At 47.3% G+C, this 16041-nt stretch overlaps 1 protein-coding gene across 28 annotated transcripts in view; it reads right to left on the bottom strand.

Moving 5' to 3' along the window:
• The window catches only part of Epb41 (erythrocyte membrane protein band 4.1), a 149233-nt gene that overhangs the window by 118040 nt on the left and 15152 nt on the right, over positions 1-16041 (bottom strand). For 4 of the 28 annotated variants that reach the window (XM_041651395.1, XM_041651399.1, XM_041651400.1 and 1 more), the window contains exon 1: positions 3555-3717. The exons of 1 other annotated variant lie outside the window; for it this stretch is intronic. The gene's annotated coding sequence lies outside the window, so the exon portion shown is untranslated. Of the gene's footprint in view, positions 1-3554; positions 3723-16041 lie in introns of those variants that run through there. 23 more of the 28 variants (XM_041651381.1, XM_041651383.1, XM_041651389.1 and 20 more) reach the window with 15 other exon arrangements.

The raw sequence follows: 16041 nt of genomic DNA, 5'->3' as shown, positions 1-16041 counted from the left end.
GACGCATCAAGAAGTATAACTGACAACAAAAAGCTACACATAGATTTGGCATCCGGCCTTACCGCTAGCTGAAAGCTACCATGAACGCAGCAACTACCATCTAGTAATGCTGGGTTCTTTTAAAAATAATGCCTGTAATTGATCAATACAGGGGAAATCCTTGTAAAATTTCATCTGTGCAGATTTTATTCAGAGGGGAAAAAAAGGGAAGTTTTTCGTAAGAAAAGAGTAATTGAAATTATTATTGCTTAGTTCACAAACAAAATAAGGTAAGTGATGTCGTGTCCAAGCAACTGGAGGAAAAACAAATCCTTGAGAGGTGGCGATGAATCCGCTTCTGAATACGCATTTGACTAATCGCCAACCCAGTAACTCTTGGAAAAATACGCTGGCAGCACCACAGTGGGCACCAGCCTGCTTCTTAGATAACAAGGAAACAGTCTGTGGTCTAAACATATGCTACTCTTGACTTCAGAACCAAATTCAGGCCCTGATGGCCACTGATATTCCAGAGCTATGAAATCAGGTCATGATCACCAATTTTGTATATTCAAACAGTAATGGAAACTCTACCCATCCCACCAAAATCTACAGGCAGAAGAATATCACAATCTAATGGCAAGCATATTAAAAGCACTTGCAGAATTCAAGAATCTCATGGCTTTTAGACAGGGTCTCTCCCAAACAATTTAACTCTGAAGCTTTCTTAGGAGCAGGAGGAAGGCAAAACAAATGGCATCTTAAGTATGCACTTAAGAGTATGAATTTGTTTGAAATAAAGACCATAAACACCCTCACTGGAGAGACGGCTCCATGGTTAAGAGCACTTATTGCTCCTGCAGAGGACATGAGTTCAAGACCCAGGACCTACATGATAACTAACAACCATTTGGAACTCTAGTTCCAGGGGATCCGACACCCCCTCTTCTGACCTCCAAAAACACCAGGCATACACAGGTACACCAGGCAAAATATTCACAGACATAAAATAATTTTGAAGACTATAAACCTCTCGGTGTAGAGGCCTCTGCCTTTAATCCTATTAAAGAGGCTGAGGCCAAGAATCAGCAATTATACTGAGTTTGAGATCAGCCTAAACTATGCAATCATACCCTGTTTCAAGACAGCTATACACACTGAGCAACCACGAACTAAGGGATGAGATGATGGGAAGCTGGATACATAATTTTCAATTTGTTAGAGTTGAGCTAGGTGTGGTGACACACTCATTTTCATAATCCCAGCACTGGGAAGCTGAGGCAGAAGGATCTTGAATTTGAGGCTAGACTGATTTACATAGCAAGACTGCTGGAAGGAACGAAGGAAGGAACGAAGGAAGGAAGGAAGGAAGGAAGGAGAAAAGTTGCTCAGCAGTTAAGAGCTCTGGCTACTCTTGAAAAGGACCTAGGTTCAACTTCCTGCACACAACTGGTGGCTCACAACTGTAACTCTAGTTCCAAGGGATCCGATGCCTTCTAACCTCCACAAGCAACAGACATGTCTTGCATATACGTACATGCAGCCAAAACACCCATACACATAAATTAAATTTTTTTAAAAAAGTAGAAGTTGAAATTTAGCTTACTACCAGAGAGCTTGCCTAGGTCCTCAGCTCTGGAAAAAAAAATTTAAAAAGACCAACGAAAAATCTAAACTCAAACTGAAGACAAAATGTACCTATTTGATATAAAACACTGGTATAATGCTGAAAGAATTTTAGTGAGGTCTAAAGATTTTAAGTATTTATTTCTAAACCTGCACTTATACAGTAGGGGGAGTATGACTTCATTTGTTTTTTTTTTTGTTTGTTTGTTTGTTTTTCGAAACAGGGTTTCTCTGTGGTTTTGGAGCCTGTCCTGGAACTAGCTCTTGTAGACCAGGCTGGTCTCGAACTCACAGAGATCCGCCTGCCTCTGTCTCCCGAGCGCTGGGATTAAAGGCGTGCGCCACCACCGCCCGGCGGGAGTATGACTTCATTAGTAGAAAAATTAGGTTACTATACTGAGCCTGGGGTCAACATTGGCTTTACTTTTTAAAATGGCAAAGACATGCAGTACGTCCATCCCAAAGCATCTGAACAATAGCTATCTTAATCATAAGGAAAGTGGCCAGCTACAGTGTCAAATGCCTTTAATTCCAGCACTCAGGAGGAAGAGGCAGGTGATCTCTCTAAGTTGGAGGCCAGCGTGGTCTACAGAGCGAGTTTCAGGACAGCCAGAGCTACACAGAGAAACCCCATTTCAAAAACCAAAAAGGGAGAGAAGAAAAAGGTTAGGAAAGTGAAGAGTAGAAACTTCTTCAAAAAAGAGCAAAATTAAGATGAGAAGAATTACATAAAGGGTGTGGTGTCTATCCACTTCACTAAAAGGGTCAAACCAACTGCAATCTTTCTACCAGAGTAAGAACAGGGAGAACAGTCCTGAGCAACTGCATGGAGTACAGTGGGTCCCCAAGAGAGCACAGACCTGCTCTAATAGCCCTCAGGACACAAACGGAACCATTTCTTGCAATTTTCCCTAAAAACAGAAGGAACAAAATAGTAGCTGTGAAATCACCGGACTACTAAAATTAAAAGGAAAAAAAAAAACCTCTCAGCATCTCTGAAAAACACAAAAACAAACCAACAAAACAAACAACAACAACAAAAAAAAAAAAAAAAACCCAAGTCTCCACAGGCTAGTCATTTATGGTAGGGGACAGTTCAGGGGCCAACAGGACGACAGTCGCTGCCGTGTGACCCCAAAGCAGCCCGCCAGCGATCTGTTCCAGGTAAGACCGCTTCCGGTCTGCAAAGAACGCGCGTCCCCGAGGAGGACGACCCTGTTTGGGCAGAAGCTCCCTCCAGGAGGATCCACCTGGAGATGAAGTAAGAGGGCGAGCCCAGCTCCAGGATCGCTACAGGTACAGGCAGCCCAGCAAGCCGGGAACGATTTCCAAGCCGACAGATGCGCGAACTGAAAAAGGAGGTCACGGAGCTGAGAGAATAGCTTTAACCCTTGGCTCGCTGGGACCCCTGAAGATCACGAAGCAAGGCACCGGATCCGGCGGGCTCTGAGATCCGAGGGGATTCTGGAAGGCCTGGGAACGCTGCGAAGCGCCCCGCGCCCTCGGATGCCGCCTGACTCGTCTGCCCAGCTTCCCGGTCCCCGGAGGCACCAGCACCTTCGCACCGCTGCCCACCTGGTTTCCTGCCGGGGCTCCCGCCCACCGCGCGGTGACTGACAGGCCGGCACGGGCCGAGGACCCCTCCGCGGGAAGACACCCAAGGCTGAACTTTGAGACGCCAGGCCCAGTGCGCTCCCCCCTCCCCGCCCTCTCCACAGCAGCACCCCGGCCGCCGCCGCCCCCCTCCCACCGGCTCCCCAGGCCGTGTCCCTGCCTCTAGCCCCCCGGCTCTCCGTGTGAGCCCGCACCCCGGCACCCGGGCCTGCAGGGGGGGCTGAAGACAAAGGCTGCGGCGGCTCCGCGGCTGCCCGGACCGTCCCCTCGGGGCCAGCGCCGCGCCCCCCACCGGCTCGCCTCGCGCTCCCTCGCGCGCGCGCGCCTCGCCTCACCAGTGGCTCCCGGCCGCGCCAGCAGCAGCTTCAGCCCGACGAACAATGGCAGGAGGCGGCGGCGGCGTCCGAGGCTCCGGCCCTCTGCTGCTCGTCGGCTGCAGGCGGGCTGACTAAACCCGCCGGCCGAGGGAGGGAGCGAGCGAGCGAGCGAGCGAGGGAGGGAGAGAGCAAGCAGGCAGCCCCGGCGCGCGCCCTCCCGCCTTTCCTCGGCGAGCAGAGGCCGGCGCGGCCCGCGGCCCGCCCGCGCCCCTCCCCCCCGGCTCGCCACAACATTGTAGTAAATTCTTATTGGGCCGCGCGGGAGGGAAGGAGGGGGCCGGGCCCGCGGCCCGCCAGCGCATTGGCTGAGGCCCTGTTCGGGCTCCCGCGTCTTACCTCCCCCTCCCCTAGAGCGGTAAGGAGAGGTGGGGGGGGGGGAAGAAGGGGGGGGGGGGATAGCAAGGGTCTGGTGGCTGTGCGCACGCGCAAATCGAACCCGGTCTGGCGCTGGAGACCCCAGGTTCTGGGCTCCAGAAGAACCCGTGTAGAGAATGGGGCAACTAGTGACCAGAACGCTGGTGAGACCTTTCCACCCCATGGAGGGCCAGGGAAGAAGCTGAGATCTGGGGGCCTCAGGGAAAGCAGAATTCACATAGATGCTGCTCAGCTGACCAGACTACCCCCAAAAGAACGCCCCACCCTCAAGCCTTTAGTAACCTCAGGTAAGTCACTCCCCTCTCTGAGCCTCAGTTTACCTATCTACTACCTTGACCCTCTGTCTCTAGGCTCCCTTCCAACCCTGACATTCAGTAAGACTTCACCTCTCCTGGCAGCTATGCGAGACCTGAAAGTGCTGAGACCCCGCCAAGAGCTCACCTATCTTCCGTCTTCACTTAAGATTCTCCTTTTTCTGCCTGGCATCCACAAAATTATTTTCAAAATCTAGCTTCCACGGTCTGGCCTCCAGGTGAATTCGGGGTTGCTCTGAGAAGTGCACATGAGTGTATTTCTCTCTAGAAGTTTCAGAGGCTGCTTGACCCTTCTACTTCCCGCCACGCTGATGTCTGAACAGGGCTGCCTCCCCACAGGCAGAAAGAGGGTTCTGTTGCCGGCACATACTTAGAAGATAAGACAGGTCCTGCTATTTCATTTCGGAGATGAGGAAACCAAAGCAGAAAGGCTTAGCCCTGCGGAGATCAGAAGCCAGGCAATGTGACCCGAGAGCCTGCACACGCCAGAGAGACTGCCTACTCCTGGAGAATCAAAGCCGTTCACAATCTCAGCTCAGCCTCTGGGATCAGACTGCTCAGGTTCAGTGCTCAGGCTCAGCCCTCCCTAATTGTCTCACCTTCTTTGTGCCTGGTTTCTGAACCCATAAAAATAGAATAAAGGCTGGGAGTGGTGACATGCCTGTCACCCTAGCACTTGGGAAGTGACAGCAGGAGTAACACAAATCCAAGGCTAGCCTCCATGCACAGTAAGTTTGAGGCCAGCCTGAGCTACACGAGACTCTGTCTCATAAAAGAGGAGGGATGACAACAATCCCACCGCATAGAGTTATTGTAACAATTTATTAATTAATCGATTAACTGATTAAACTATGTACAGGGTGCAAACAGTGCCTAGGACATAGTAAGACCTCAGGTAAGTGTTAATTATACTACTTCTTAGAGATGAAAATACCAACTAAGAAGCACATGGCAGGCAGAGAAACACTCAACTGCGGTCAAGTTTGAGCTCATTTCTACAGTATAAGTCATAAAACCCTTGAGAACCACCTGACTAACTAAAACAACCCATTCACACATCCTTCCTCTGTTTTTGATTTTGATTTCAGTTTTGGTTTAGTTTTTTTTTTTTTTTTGAGACGGGGTTTCTCTATGTAACCCTGTCTTGGAACTCACTGTGTAAACCAGGCTGACCTCGAACTCAGAGATCCACCTATCTCTGCCTCCTGAGCGCTAGGATTAAAGACGTGCACAGGCCACTATTGCCTGGCTTCCTTCTCTGTTTTAATCACGGCACTTCTCATAGCATTTACCCCTGCAGCCTTATCTACTGAAGACTTGTTGAATCTCTCAAACTGGATCCAGAAGACTAAGCTGGAGAGGACGGGGACTTTGTCCTTCTTGTTTATTGCACAGAGTAATGCAGGCATATTAAATATTTATTGAACCAGTGAATGGACTGTCCTCATTTTATTAATAAAGAACCCAGGGCTGGAGAGGTGGCTCAAAGGGTAAGAGCACTGGCTGCTCTTCCAGAGGTCCTGAGTTCAATTCCCAGCAACCACATGGTGGCTCACAACCATCTGTAATGAGACTTGGTGCCTTCCATGCCAGCAGTACATTGTATACTTAATAAATAATTAAATATTAAAAAAAAAGAACCCAAACGGTTTAAGGGGTCTGGGCCAAGGAGCACCCATTTTTACATACCTTGGTTCCCTGCTTTGAGCCCTCCAGGTTTAGCTGTGCTTTTGATTGGAAAGTTCCAGGGCTCCCACCTCTGAGCCCCAAAGGCTTCTTCTACCTCCCAGACAGGAAAATCTGGTACTATGAAGGATGGATACTGAAAATCCACCACCAGACAGATCATTTCCTCTCCTACCACGTTATCCAGGAAATTCACACTTGTGGCGCTAAAGGCTCTGTATGCTAGCCAATGGCACAGCACATATAAGGATGCTTGCAGTATTCGTAGTGTTTAGTAATCATCACCCTGAAAAGACGGATAGGTCTTAGGCTACAGAAGCAAGGCAGATGTAAATCACTCCTAGAGTCTGAGTGTTGTGTAACCCCACACCAAAATCTGTTGGTCTTTTAAAATCTCTAAGTCAACTGGGTGGTGGTGGTGGATGTCTTTAATCCCAGCACTTGGGAGGCAGAGACAGGCAGATCTCTGTGAGTTCAAGGCCAGCCTGGTCTACAGAGGGAATTCCAGGACAGGGCCACACAGAGAAACCCTATCTCAAAAAAACAAAACAAAAAAAAAAAAAAGAAGAAGAAGAAAGAAGGAAAGAAATCTCTAAACCATGAATTCCAATGAATTCCAACTCTGGCTTTTCATTCTTAGCCTGGAGATGAAAGTGTCTGTGACGTGCATCTGCACATAAGAGATTTTCTTGTTATTATACTCCATCGCCTGTCATGTGTCTGATCTCTGAGTATGGCTGAGCTCAACCAATAATGAGGACTAGGGATATAAATAGCATCCACTCAGAAGACAAAGAAACTAGCCTTACTCCTGGGCCCATCTGCTGAACCAGACATCCAGTCCCAGCTCACCCTGCAGAAGCTCCCACTGGGTACCAAGGTTAAAGGTCCCAAGCACCATCTCTGAGGCTAATTTCCTAGGCAGAAACACTTCTGGCTCCATGCTCACATCTGGGCGGTGGCTGTGCCATGCTTCAAGGCCCAGGATAGGGTCCCTCAGGACCATCTCCATCCCGTCTGCCAGCTGAGCCCCATCACTACCTCCATTACAGCCCTGCTCCTTTCTAGGGAATATAGACCCTGCTAGCTGCCGGTTAGCCCCAGGAGCGGTCAAGAGCTCTGAGATTAAAAAAAAGAAAACCAGCGTGAAAGGGTCTTAATCCTTCCCCATTGCAAACTGAGCGCCAGCAAACACATACACCAGCTGCATGAAAGAGGGTGAAATGAGATAGTGAAATTAGACAATGGCCAGTGGGGAGAGTCAGGGAGGGGAGATGTGACCTGGAAGAGATGAGACTGGAGGGGGGCGGGCAGTTGGAGTCTGACCCATGCTCAAATCTGGGACGGGGGTGGATTAGGGACACAGCTGGTCTGAAGCCCTGGCAATAGGGGCTCATGCAGAATGTTCATCTGTTGTGGCGGGCTTTGAAAAGCTGGGTACGTCGGCAAAATGTTCTGAACAGTCATTACGGAGTAAAAACCAGCCCAGGCACTAAAGGCCCAGAGAGAGCAGAACACGCCTCCCGTATTCTCCTTGCCATCAAACTTCCACCATTTATTAAGTTATTTTATTTGAAACTAGGGGCTCACATATGCTAGGCCACCATCCTGCTAGGCAACTGTCTTGCCACTGAGATACTGTCTCACTCTATAGTCCAGGTTGGCCTATCACTTAAAGCAATTCTCCTGCCTCAGCCTCCTGGGTAACTAGCAGCCCAAGCCTGGCTTTTTAGGCCTTTTAAACACAAACAATTAATCAAACAAATGACACTGGGATGAAGGAAATTAATATTATACAAAAGGAATATCTTTCTAAGGGAATATTTTTCTTAGGAATGCCTGAATTTTAGAAAATACAGTTAAGGCCGGGCGATGGTGGCGCACGCCTTTAATCCCAGCACTCGGGAGGCAGAGGCAGGTGGATCTCTGTGAGTTCGAGACCAGCCTGGTCTACAGAGCTAGTTCCAGGACAGGCTCCAAAGCCACAGAGAAACCCTGTCTAGGAAAAAAAATAAAAAGAAAGAAAATACAGTTAAGAATAAGTGTGGATCAATAGAAATATAAATCACCATAAGTCACCAATTAGAAATATAACTACCACAAGGTCCTGATGTAAGACTTTCCCTGTGAATACCTTTCACACATGGGCACATACAGACATATTTACACACACACACATTTTTATTTATACGTCTTAAATTAAATAATAGGAAACTGCTGACTTTAAGATTAAAAATTATTTTTTTTAAATATTTATTTATTTATTATGTATACAATATTCTCTCTGTGTGTATGCCTGCAGGCCAGAAGAGGGCACCAGACCCCATTACAGATGGTTGTGAGCCACCATGTGGTTGCTGGGAATTGAACTCAGGACCTTTGGAAGAGCAGGCAATGCTCTTAACCTCTGAGCCATCTCTCCAGCCCCAAGGTTAAAAATTATTAAGTATCACCAATTTCATATGCCTCAGCCTAGTACACTTTTCTTCTTTGTGTGTGGCATTTATGCATGCTTGTTTGTGCCTGTGAAGGCCAGATGTCTTCTTCTATCTTCCCATCTTTGTTTGGTTTTGTTATGACATGGTCTCTCATTGAACCTGGAGCTCACTGTTTTAGGTAAAGTGGCTGACCAGGGAGCCCCTGGGATCTGCTTGTCTCTGCCTCTACAGCCCCCACCTCACCCTCAGCACTGAGACTCCAAACACACACCAGCTCTTACACGGGTGCTGGAGACCAAACTCAGGTGCATACACAAATACGGCAAGCACTCCACCCACTGAGTATCTCCTCAGTCCCTCAGCCTGAAGTATTTTTGTTTTTGGTGTTTCTGAGACTGGGTCTCTGTAGTGACATTTTGTTTGTTATCTAGCAAATGAAGCTTGCCTGAAGATCAGAGTGCAAAGCTAAGCCACTGGTTAGCCTTAGAGGCCAGGCAGTGGTGGCACACACCTTTAATCCCAGCACTCAGGGGCCAGAAGCAGATGGATCTCTGTGAGTTCAAGACCATCTTGTGCTACATGAGACTGAATCTGTCTAAAAGAGAAACAGAGCTCAGGCAAAGGTGACCACAGCACTTGGGATCCCACGCCTTTAATCCCAGCACTAGAGAGGTGGAGACAGGAGTGATATGGCTGGAGGAGACAGAAGCTCCGTGCAGTCTGAGGCAGTCAGTCTGAGAATGCAGTCTGGGGATTCGGTCTGAGAAGCAGTCTGTGGTTTCGGGGAGAGAGAGCAGCAGTCTGAGGATTCGTAAGGATAGGATCACCTCTTTCGTCTGAGCATTGGTAGAGGTAAGAACTCTCTAGTGACTGGCTGCTCTGCTTCTCTGATCTTTCAGCATTAACTCCTATATCTGACTCTGGGTTTTTTTTTTAATTTATTTTATTTATTTATTATGTATACAATATTCTGTCTGTGTGTATGCCTGCAGGCCAGAAGAGGGCACCAGACCTCATTACAGATGGTTGTGAGCCACCATGTGGTTGCTGGGAATTGAACTCAGGACCTTTGGAAGAGCAGGCAATGCTCTTAACCTCTGAGCCATCTCTCCAGCCCTCTGGGGACTGTCAGAATTTGTGCCGGGCGATGGTGGCGCACGCCTTTAATCCCAGCACTCGGGAGGCAGAGGCAGGTGGATCTCTGTGAGTTCAAGACCAGCCTGGTCTACAGAGCTAGTTCCAGGACAGGCTCCAAAGCCACAGAGAAACCCTGTCTCGAAAAACCAAAAAAAAAAAACAAAAAACAAAAAACAAAACACCGAGAATTTGTGCTACATAGGTCTCCCTATGTAGCCCTGACTGATCTAGAACTCACAGAGATCTGCTCTTCCTCCTGAGTGCTGGGCAGCGAAGGTTGATTTTTATTTGTTTACTTGTTTACAATGCATTGTTTGGAGCTGACTTTCTACTTCACAATAGATTGCAAACATTCAAATCATCATCTTTTTTTTAACAATGCTATAGGTGTTCTGTAATTTACTTAACCCTCTTGTGATAAAGTTAGGTTTGTTTCCCGTTTTCTCCTCTTACAAATGATCCCTGACAACTGTCCCTTTGTTTAAATTATAGCTATAATTATTTTTTAAGGGTACATTAAACATAGCATGTTACTTCTTTTAATTAAAGCATACAAGACTGCCTGTTCCCATCTTTTCTGAAAGAACACAAAAGAAGCTATCAGATGCAGTAACTTTCTACAATACCTTGTCTTTCATGTTCAAAAACACAAAGCCTGTTTTTACCTCTTGGACAGAACGTACTTTTCTAATTAAAACTTCTCTTAAGCAGCTGGACAGATGGCTCAAGTGGTTAAGAGCATTTATTGTTCTTGCAGATGACCAGCATTTGGTTCCCAGGACCCATGTCAGGTGACTCACAAACCCTGTAACTCAGCTTCAAGGGATCTAATGCCCTCTTCTGACCTCTGCAGGAGGTACCTGCATCCATGTGTACACACACACTCACATAATTTTAGAAATGAAATGAATCTGGGACTAGAGAGATGATTCTGTAGCTAAGAGCACTTGTAGCTCTTACAGAGGTCTTGGATTTAGTTGCCAGCACCTACATGGCAGCTCAAAAACTCCAGTTCCAGATCTGACGCCCTCTTCTGACCACCTCAGATACCAGGCATGCATGCATACATACATACATACAGGCAAAACACTTATACACATATAATTTTTTTAAATCTAAGAAATACAATAAATCTTTATAAAAAACATCTTTAAAAGTTTTCTATCACTAAGAATGGCAAGACACACTTTTAATCCCAGTCTTTGGGAAGCAGAAGCAGATGGATCTCTGTGAGTTTGAGGCCAATGTGGTCCACAGAACAAGTTCCAGGACAGCCAGGGCTACACAGAAAAACCCTGTCTAGGAAAAACACACACACACACACACACACCTTAAAACATAATCCAATCCAAACAGTGATTTGGAGGTTGGGGGACCACACTGGCCTTTGCAGGGCCCCTCTTGCCTCTGAGTGCTGGAATTATAAGCATATGGACATACTAATTTGATTTTTACAGCCTGAGGAGTGATGTGGGAAAATATTAAAAACCTTTGCTTTCTGTAATGAAACCAGAATGTTTCTATAAGAACAGAAAACTTAGTATGGATAATTCAAAATACTGCAGTTTATTGTACACTGAAGTCTCAAGTCTGAGCCCAGGCATCTTAGGCAACACTCAGCGGCATGGCATAGGCACGGTAAATCTGTCAGATGTTCAAAGCCAAGGCTACAGTAAGGTCAGGGTGAAGTCACACACTGTAACACGGGCTCATGGGCAAGTGATGCCAACAACGCTCCAATTCCTGGCACATCTGATTTTGAAACTGATTTTTGGTTGTTAAAGGTTCAGACATCTCCTACATTGCCAAATTTTTCATGACACCTATTTAATCACACAATCATAACTGGGATTACAATCCAGTTTTAGGAGTCCCGCTAAAAGGAGAGGAGGCAACAAGATGGCTTAGCAGATGCAGGTGCTTGCCACCAGGTCTCATGACCTGAGCTTGATTCCCAGGACCCATATGGTAGAAGTAAGCAGCTCCCAGAAATTGTCCTCTGCCCTACACACACATACAACCACACACATAAATAAACAGAATTTTAAAAGGTTGTGCTCTAGGTTCCCCTATTGTTTTTTGTTTGTTTGTTTGTTTGTTTTCATTTTTTGGGACAGGGTTTCTCTGTAGCTTTTTTGGAGCCTGTCCTAGAACTAGCTCTTGTAGACCTGGCTGGCCTCGAACTCACAGAGATCTGCCTGCCTCTGCCTCCCAAGTGCTGGAATTAAAGGCGTGCACCACCACCGGTGGCCCAGCGGTTCCCCTATTGTTTACTTCCCCTTTATCCATATATTTTTTACACACAGGTGTTTATCAAAAAGCCTCAAAGGTCTTGTTCAAGGCCCCTGTCTCTGCTGCACCACTGATGCTGGGTCCTCCCTGGGACTCTCCCTGGACATCCTACTGCTGCCCTATGTGTCATGGAGATTCTGTAGCCCTGGGTTCCAGTTGATCACAGATGGGGTGGTTGTTGTGGGACCGATAGATAACCCTGGTTCTGGGACTGGGTAGTTAGTTGCAGGGCTGGTCAGCCCGCCAGCTCTCCCGCATCATCTTCACCACCAAGACGGGCTCTCCAGCATTGCCCTGGCCAGTTCACCCCTTGCAGTGATGAGCATGGGGCAGCCCTCGGGATCAGCTCTCCCATGCCTTCAAGGGCAGCTCTACTGTGCTGCCCAGGCATAGCGGAGGGCTTGCTCTCCCAACTGTTGCAGCCAATGTGGGGAAGGAACAGTTCCCTTGTTCTTATGACCTCAGGGCCAGCTCTCCCATCTGCCTCAGGCATTGAAGTGGGGGGCACCCCCCCCATGCCACCACGAGACAGATGAATAATGGGGGCAGCTCTCCCATGCCACAACCTCAGGGCTGGCTCACCAACACCTATTGCTAATTAGGCCTTTAGAGACTACAAGCCCAAGCTGCTAACTTTTGAGCATTTTGAGAAATGGTCTCAAAGACTACAGCACACTTGCCCAAGGTCACACGGCACAATGATGACGGAGTCCAAGCTTGAACTCACATTTTCCAACCCTTACTACAGGTCTCTGCTGGCAGCTTCTTTAAAAGTCTAGCTATATTTACTCTACAAAGCTGGAAACCAAATTAAATTCTGCAGCCATCCAGGCACGGTGTTATCTGCATGTAATTCTGCCACGGGGGAGGCTGAGGCAGGAAGATAATGAGTTTGAGGCCAGCTGAGCTATAGAGTGAGCACTGTCTCAAAACATTTATAAGTAAAAATTCTGCAACCAGAAAACCTAGGGATAGCTGAGCTGAAAGAGACCTTAAAGGTGATTTATTTTCAAGCAAGAACTGCTAGTGCAGGTCCATAATCACAGCTACTCAGGTAACTAAGGCAGAAGGATCAAAATTGCAAGATCTTCCTGGGCTACTTAATGAAAGAAACCCTTTCTCAAGATCAAAAGCAGCACTAGGGCAATAACTTAGTGATGAAGTGCTTACACAACACGCACAGGCCATTGGCTCAATTAACACTACTAAAAATAATACTAATAATATTTTACCACTGAAAAGAAATAACAATTGGGGATGAGATGTAGCTTAGTGGCAGGATGTTTGCTGAGCATGCACAAGGCTTTGGTCCCCAATGCCACACATAAACAATAACAAACGACCGTAGTGGCACACGCCTGCAAAGGGTTGTAAATCTGAGGGCACAAAGTGAGTTCAAGGCCAGCCTGTGCCATATAGTCTTTGCCACAACTCCTCTACATCCCCCAAACCTAAAAATAAAAAAGCAACTACATTTATGAGGGGTTTATAGTGCATTAGACGCATACTGAAAGTTGTGTGTACGTTACTGCATTTAGCTACTCGCGACCCTTCAAAGAATTATTAGTGTCGATTCCATGGGAAGACACTACAGCTTAGAATTTATGCCACCGTCCTCAAATTGCCCTCAAGAAAGCCATTAAGCCAGGTGGTGGTGGCACAATGTCTTTAATCCCAGCACTTGAGAGGCAAAGGCAGGTGGATCTCTGTGAGTTCAAGGTCTACAGAGTGAGTTCCAGGACAGCCAGAGCTACACAAAAGAAACCCTGTCTCGCAAAGAAAAACAAAAGAAAGCAATGACGTGAATGGGAAATACCGACATCTAACCAAGCCCCTAGAGAAAGACTGTTGCTGTGCTTCTGATTGAAGCTCTGAGACACCTGAAAAAGGAACCGGGAGGGTCTGACCTCCCGTGACCCTTCCCAATCCTCTTCTCCCAAAGCCATAAAGAGCCCAGTGACCCTGATCCAGCAAAGCCTCCAGCTCCCTGAGGCTTAACTCACTGTATATCTCTCCCAAGAGCAGGAAACTCCCTTGTCCTAAGAGGTTTGCCGGGGACAGAGAGAGGGCCACGTGTCACCTGCTCACAGAGGCCCTTCTAAAACTGGTAAAGTCGGCCTGGCCCAGCCCTCAACTGAGACAAGAACAAGAGAGAAAGAAGAAGATAAAGGGAGCAGGAGGGATTGATTGGGTATCCAGAAAGGGCTGTTTGACTTGCTCGAAGAGTTTCCAGCACTGAGGTACAGGACGGTCCCTGAGCCACCAAGAGAGCATCCAGCTAACTTCAGTTTCCAAGCCATTCCACGGTGTGACTGGGGGTGTGTCGGAGAGGGAGACGGAAGCCATAAGAGAGCCTAGAAAGGCCTACAACCTCAACCTGCTGGAATTTGACTGCGTGACTCTGGGTAAGTCACTTCTAAAGTATTGGCCGTCATGGCACAGTGGCAACAGAACTCAAAGGACATCTTACGGCAGCATTCCACACACCACTTCTTCCCAAGTTCACCTCTACTCATCTTCAGAGCTGGAGAGCAAGCTCGATTCTAGAGCCATGAAGCTGAGAAATACCTGAGCTGGAAGAAGCTTAGAGACGAGGCCGATGAGATGGCAGCTCTGCAGGTAAAGAAGCTACAGACAAACCTGAAGCCAACGAGATGGCGGCTCTGCGGGTAAAGATGCTACAGACAAACCTGAGGCTGCCAAGATGGCGGCTCTGTGGGTAAAGATGCTACAGACAAACCTGAGGCCGCCAAGATGGCGGCTCTGCGGGTAAAGATGCTACAGACAAACCTGAGGCCGCCAAGATGGCGGCTCTGCGGGTAAAGATGCTACAGACAAACCTGAGGCCGCCAAGATGGCGGCTCTGCGGGTAAAGATGCTACAGACAACCTGACATCCTGAGTTGGATCCCCAGAACCTCCATCGGGGAAGTGGAGAAACAACTCCCACAAAATTTCCTCTGACCTCCCCAGCAGCAAGCACAAGTAATAAAGAAATAGAAAAATGTTTAGCAAGGGGAAAAAGCCTTAAAGATAATTTATTATTAAAAGCAGTAAGAATGGGGCTGGAAATGTCACTTAGTGGCAGAGCACTGGTCAGGGACATCACGGCCCTGGGTTCAATCCCCAACACCAAGCCCCAAAGAAGAGGGGGAACAGGCATAAACTAGATGGTTAAAGCAACTGGATGGATTTTCTCAAGTATTAGGAAGCTAGAAGTTCAAGATCAGGATGCCAGCATAGGTGAAGGCCCTCTTTCTAGCTTGCAGACACCCTCTTCCTGTGTCCTCACATGGCAGAGTGACTTTTCTGACATTTGTTCTCATGAGGGACCTTCATGGTCTTCAACCTACCATCCAAGAGCTACATCTGCAAGCACCATCCCTAAGAATTCTGTGGACACAAATATTCAGTCGGTACCACCTCCTCAGATCTCTGGCTCCCTCCCCAGTCAGATGGAGGGGGTTTGTTTACCAGGCTGTCTCACAGGGTGGCTGGGAGGATCAGATGAGGAGTACAGGAGGTCTCCAGATTATAATATGCACCACCCTGCACTACACCTGATTTTTTTTTTTTTGAGGTAAGGTCTTGCCAGCCTCAAACTCTGATCTGCCTACTTCCACCTTCCAAGTGCTAGAATTATAGGCATATACTATCACTTTGCCCTAAGTAAGACTTTTTTAAAAGAAAAAAATTTTTAAGGGGACTGAAAAGATGGCTTACCAGTTAAAAACATTTTCTGCTCTTACTGAGGACCTGGCTCAGTTCCCAGTACCCACAGGGTAGCTCACAACCATCTGTAACTCCAGTTCTAGGGACCCAACACCTTCTTATGGACTCTGTTGACACCAAGCACATACATGGTGCACAAACATGCATACAGGCAAAACGTTCATATAAATAAAAACAATATTTAAAATATATTTATGTGTGTGTATGTATGTACGTATGTATACCCCTATGAGTTTATGTACATGACATGCACATGGAAGCCTACAGAGGTCAGAAGAGGGTCAGCTCCCCTGGAACTGGGGTTACAGGCAGCTTTGGGGTAACTGATGTGGATGCTAGAAACTAAACCCTGGTCCTCTACAAGAACAGTAAGGAAGCAATCTCAAACAATGAACCATCTCTCCAGCCCCAGAACTTTTATTTTGGGAATTTTTTTTTTGGGGGGGGGAGTCAGTTTTTAAAACAAGGTGTC

Source organism: Microtus oregoni, unplaced genomic scaffold, assembly GCF_018167655.1.
Source record: "Microtus oregoni isolate MIOR12 unplaced genomic scaffold, Mior012 000005F_ref0000423, whole genome shotgun sequence".
NCBI classification, from domain to species: Eukaryota; Metazoa; Chordata; class Mammalia; order Rodentia; family Cricetidae; genus Microtus; species Microtus oregoni.
Note: the sequence above shows the minus strand (reverse complement) of the source record. Positions and strands in the feature narration are given on the sequence as shown.